The 5,868-nt window shown below is 45.3% G+C and overlaps 1 pseudogene; it reads left to right on the top strand.

Annotated features, from left to right (window-relative positions):
- Nucleotides 1–3,609: 3,609 nt before the first annotated feature.
- Nucleotides 3,610–5,105, top strand: LOC138083593 (geranylgeranyl transferase type-2 subunit beta pseudogene; annotated as a pseudogene).
- The last annotated feature ends 763 nt before the right edge of the window (nt 5,106–5,868 follow it).

Below are 5,868 nucleotides of genomic sequence, written 5' to 3'. Positions count from 1 at the left end.
CCGGTTCCTCCCGCCCCGTCCGCCCACCCCCCACCCTCCACCCCCCACCCCCCACCCCCACCACCACCAAAACACACTAGATGTGTTTTCCCTGACTCAGCAGGGCAGGGAATGTTGCTGAGAGGGTGGGCGATCTGGGCCCTGGTGCCCTCTTCCCTGCCCAGGCCCCCCTCTCCTCCCCGTTCCCTTGGCACCTTGTCTGTCTGTCTGCCTGTCCACCTGTAGCCCACTCCGATATCCCCCTGGGGGCTAAAACCACCCTTGCCTGCCTCTCCGTCCAGCCTTAAAAATGCCCTTCTAATATCAGCCCAACCTGAGGACATCCTGGAGTGAAGGGGGGACTCTCAGAGCAGAGGATTTGGACGACTGGGAGATCACCTAGTCGAGTCTTCTGGTGTGACGGAGCAAGAGATAGAGGCCCAGAGAGGGGAAGGGACTTGCCCAAGGTGATCCAGCAGGTTGGGGCAAAACCAGACTGTCCTCAGCACACCTCACTGCGTCTCCCAGGGACTGGGGGCCCCGTGAAACAGGCTCATGTCTTAAGGGTGCATGTGGCTTCCTGACCAGCAATCAGCCTTGGGGGCCACCAGGTGGGAGGAGCGCGTCCACCTGAGTCCATGCCTTAGGATGACAAACACCCTACCCGTATACTCTGGCCCCAGGTTAAGGACGCAGGGCCTTCACTGGCTCCTGACCCCTGTCCCTATCCTCGGAGCCTGGGGAAGGGGCTGGCCGTGGGAGGAGCTGCAGGGGCATCACCTCTTTCTGCTGCTTCTCCCCCACCCCCACCCCCAACTCCCCAGAGGGCCTGGGGGCTGCCCAGCTGCCTCTGCCCTTCTGCGGGTCTCAGCCCACTGCTGACACTTCTGCAGTCCAGAGAAACACTAAATAAAGCAATATGTGTTTGCCAATGTTGGTCTCCTTGTGAATGTTAGTAAAGGGAAGGACTTCCCTGATGGTCCAGTGGTAAAGACTTCCCTTCCACTGCAAGGGGCATGAGTTCAATCCCTGGTCAGGGAACTAAGATCCCACAGGCCACTTGATGTGGCCAAAAATAATAAATAAAAGGGAGACGACCCGCTAGAAGGCAACCAAGGGTCTTATATTACTCTCTTTTTTTTTCCCCAAAACTTTTTATTTTGTATTGGGGAATAGCCAATTAACAATGTTACGGCAGTTTCAGGTGAATAGCAAAGGGTCTCAGCCATATATATACATGTGTCCACTCTCCCCCAAACCTTCCTCCCATCCAGGCTGCCATGTAACACTGAGCAGAGTTCCAGAGTTCTATACACTGAGTAGGTCCTTGTTGGTTATCCATTTTATTTATTTATCTTTGTTTTTGTTTTCCTTATTCTTTCTTGGTTATCCATTTTTTAAAATTTTATTTTAATTGGAGGTTAATTACAATATTGTATTGGTTTTGCCATACATCAACATGAATCCGCCACAGGTATGCATGTGTTCCCCATCCTGAACCCGCCTCCCTTCTCCCTCCCCATACCATCCCTCTGGGTCGTCCCAGTGAACCAGCCCCAAGCATCCAGTATCATGGATTGAACCTGGACTGGTGATTCATTTCATATATGATATTATACATGTTTCAATGCCATTCTCCCAAGTCATCCCACCCTTTCCCTCTCCCACAGGGTCCAAAAGCCTGTTCTATACATCTGTGTCTCTTTTGCTGTCTCACATACAGGGTTATCATTACCATCTTTCTAAATTCCATATATATGCGTTAGTATACTGTATTGGTGTTTTTCTTTCTGGCTTACTTCACTCTGTATAATAGGGTCCAGTTTCATCCACCTCAGAACTGATTCAAATGTATTCTTTTTAATGGCTGAGTAATACTCCATTGTGTATATATACCACAGCTTTCTTATCCATTCATCTGCTGATGGACATCTAGGTTGCTTCCATGTCCTAGCTATTATAAACAGTGCTGCGATGTACATTGGGGTACAAGTGTCTCTTTCAGTTCTGGTTTCCTTGGTGTGTATGCCCAGCAGTGGGATTGCTGGGTCATAAGGCAGTTCTATTTCCAGTTTTTTAAGGAATCTCCACACTGTTTTCCATAGTGGCTGTACTAGTTTGCATTCCCACCAACAGTGTAAGAGGGTTCCCTTTTCTCCACACTCTCTCCAGCATTTATTGCTTATAGACTTTTGGATCGCAGCCATTCTGACTAGCATGAAATGGTACCTCATTGTGGTTTTGATTTGCATTTCTTTGATAATGAGTGATGTTGAGCATCTTTTCATGTGTTTGTTAGCCATCTGTATGTCTTCTTTGGAGAAATGTCTCTTTAGTCCTTTGGCCCATTTTTTGATTGGGTCGTTTATTTTTCTGGAATTAAGTTGCAGGAGTTGCTTGCATATTTTTGAGATTAGCTGTTTGTCAGTTGCTTCATTTGCTATTATTTTCTCCCATTCAGAAGGCTGTCTTTTCACCTTGCTTATAGTTTCCTTTGTTGTGCAGACGCTTTTAAGTTTAATTAGGTCCCATTTGTTTATTGGTTATCCATTTTGAGTAGAACAGTGTGTACATGACCTTTCTAAAGTCCCTAACTATCCTTTCAGGGGTCTTGTATTATGATAATTTTTGCCTTGTCCCCAGAAGGAGGCTGGGCTCCCTCCCCGGGCAAAAGGGCAGGAGTGGTCAGTAGCTGCAACGTGGCCTTGCTCTTTCACTGACTGTCTGTGGAAGGGCCACTCAACCTGGTCTTTCCAAGGGGCAGGGGAGGGGGAGACATTACACAGCGCCTGCCGTGTGGCCCTTAGCCCAGCAGGCAGGGCTGACAGATGGAAACACAGCCCATTTGGGAAGTACAGGCCTCAAGGGCCCACTGGTGAGAAACTGACTCAGGTAGGGGTGAGGATTTGCAAACACTTCACAGAAGATGACATTTGAGGTCATCCATCTCAAAGGACAGTCTATGCACTCCCCTGCGAATGACAAACCAAATGCAAAGTGGCTTGAGCAGAAAAGGGCATCTATTAGCGTTAGCAGCCTAACAGTCCCAGGCTGGGTCGGCTTCCAGGTGCTCACTTTCAGGAACGTGTGTGGCGGCTTCATTCTCAGGCCCATTCTCCCCTTGGGTGTGGTGGCAGCAGTTTTGGGAATTCAGCCTCGGAAGCAGAAAGTATCTTTTTCTCAGTGATTTGAAAGTCTCAGCGGGGCTTCCCACGTAGCTCAGTGGTGAGTGAAGAATCCGCTTGCCAATACAAGAGACATGGGTTCATTCCCTGATCTAGGAAGACCCCACATGCTGCAAAGCAACTAAGTCCACGCGCCACAACTACTGAGCCTATGCCCTGGAGCCCAGGAGTCACAACTACTGAGCCACGTGCTGCAACTATAGAAAAGTCCACGCAGCAAAGACCCAGCACAGCCAAAAATAAATAAATAAAATGAAAAAGAAAGTCTCAGAGCTGATTCTCAGCGGACCAGCTTGAATGAGGTGCTCTCCCCTTCCCCAACGGGTGTAATTTGGGAGCGGAGCTCATTCTGATATATGCCTACTGGACTTGGGTCACGTGCCTGCTCCCCCTCTAGACAGAAGCACAAACCACACCTGACCTCAAGGATAGAGACTAGGGAGAGATGATTTCCCTGAAAATTAGAATGCTGCCCCCGGAAGAAAGGGAGTAAGTGTTAAAAGCTGCAATTACAGAGCTCTTCTGCAGACTGTTTTCCCCAAAGGGAGGCGCCTTTGTAGGGAGGAGGAATGGCAATGGGTCGTGCAGGGTTTAAAGGTCATGAAAGGTTTAATTAGGAGTCAGGCTACCTACTGAGGGGTTTAGATTCATCACCTGGGACAGAAGTCCCCAAAGAACAAGATATCACATAACATATGATTATCTCGCACATCATGCGAAACGCTGGGCTGGAGGAAGCACAGGCTGGAATCAAGACTGCCGGGAGAAATGTCAGTAACCTCAGATACGCAGATGACACCACCCTCATGGCAGGAAGTGAAGAGGAACTAAAGAGCCTCTTGATGACAGTGAAAGAGGAGAGTGAAAAAGCTGGCTTAAAACTCAACATTAGAAAAACCAAGATCAGGGTTATGATGAGTGTGGACGTGTTTTGTATTGCTGTCTAGATACATCAGTAGGAGAGTGGATAGGGGTACATGGCAGAAGGATGTTACTATTCAGTCAGATGCACCTGACACCCTGTTACTGGAGAAGCAGGGAAATTATATTGTATCCTATGGCTCAAAGAAAGATGATTATGAATATTGCATGTCTGAGTATTTGAGAATGAGTGGCATCTATTGGGGTCTGACCATAATGGATCTCATTGGACAACTACACAGCATGAATAGAGAAGAAATTCTGACATGTATTCAGTCTTGTCAACACGAGTGTGGTGGAATAAGTGTTAGTATTGGACATGGTCCTCATCTTTTGTACACTCTTAGTGCTGTTCAGATACTTACTCTCTATGATAGTGTTAATGTTACTGACATAAATAAAGTTGTGGAATATGTTCAGAGTCTACAGAAAGGAGATGGTTCTTTTGCTGGAGATACTTGGGGGAAAACTGATACGAGATTCTCTTTTTGTGCAATGGCAACTCTGGCTCTATTGGGGAAGTTGGATGCTATTAATGTGGAAAAGGCAATTGAATTTATCATGTATGAACTTTGATGGTGGATTTGGTTGCAGGCCAGGTTCTGAATCCCATGCTGGGCAGGATTCTTGTCTATTACTAGTCAGTTGCACCAAGTAAATTCTGATTTACCTGGTTGGTGGTTTTCTGAACGACAGCTTCCATCAGGCAGACTCAATGTAAGGCCAGAGAAGTAACCAGACGTATGTTATTCATGGTGGGTGTTGGCTTTCCTAAAGATAATTGAAAGGCTTCATTGGATTGATAGAGAAAAACTCTGCAGTTTCATCCTCCCATGTCAAGATGAGGAAACAGGAGGATTTGCAGATAGGCCAGGAGATACGGTAGATCCTTTTCATACTCTGTTTGGAATTGCTGGATTGTCACTTTTGGGAGAAGAACAGATTAAACCTGTTAGCCCTGTTTTTTGCATGCCTGAAGTACTTTGCAGAGTGAATGTTCAGCCTGAACTAGTGAGCTAGGTTAGATCCCTTGATGGAGAAGTTGGTTAATACGGTTTTCATTGTGTTTTAACATTTCAGTAGTTGAAGTGCTTAACAAACTTAATGACTACCATGTTAATATTATGTACATGAGTTGTATTAATTTTAATAAATTATATAATTATTCATATTATAAATTAAGATCTTTATTGTATCTTTCCTTCTGGAATGTGTTACTCTGATTTTTTTTTGTTTGTTTATGCTTCAGTGTATTTGTTTTCTTGTATGTCTTCATAAGAGCAAACTTGAACTCTGTTTAGCTGATGAAGTCTTGTGTTCTGATTTTCCTGTGTACTCCCTTGATATGCTGTATATAACTATAGTTAATGTAAATTGGTCTTTGTCAGAACATTACTGATAAAGAGTTGATGAACCCCATAGGAATTAAAAGATGAAACAAAAATAAATGGCTGAAATTTGGGAATAAAAATAAAAAACTAAGATCATGGCATCTGGTCCCATCACTCCATGGCAAAGAGATGGAGAAACAATGGAAACAGTGAGAGACTTTATTTTTGGGGGCTCCAAAATCACTGCAGATGGTGACTTTAGCCATGAAGTCAAAAGACGCTTGCTCCTTGGAAGAAAAGCTATGACCAACCTGGATAGCATATTAAAAAGCAGAGACATTACTTTGCCAACAAAGGTCCATCTAGTCAAAGCTATGTTTTTTTCAGTAGTCTTGTATGAATGTGAGAGTTGGACTATAAAGAAAGTTGAGTGCCAAAGAACTAATGCTTTT

This window comes from Capricornis sumatraensis, chromosome 8 (genome assembly GCF_032405125.1).
Source record: "Capricornis sumatraensis isolate serow.1 chromosome 8, serow.2, whole genome shotgun sequence".
In the NCBI taxonomy this organism is placed as follows: domain Eukaryota; kingdom Metazoa; phylum Chordata; class Mammalia; order Artiodactyla; family Bovidae; genus Capricornis; species Capricornis sumatraensis.
The sequence above is the reverse complement of the archived record's forward strand: the minus strand, read 5'-3'. Positions and strand labels throughout refer to the sequence as shown.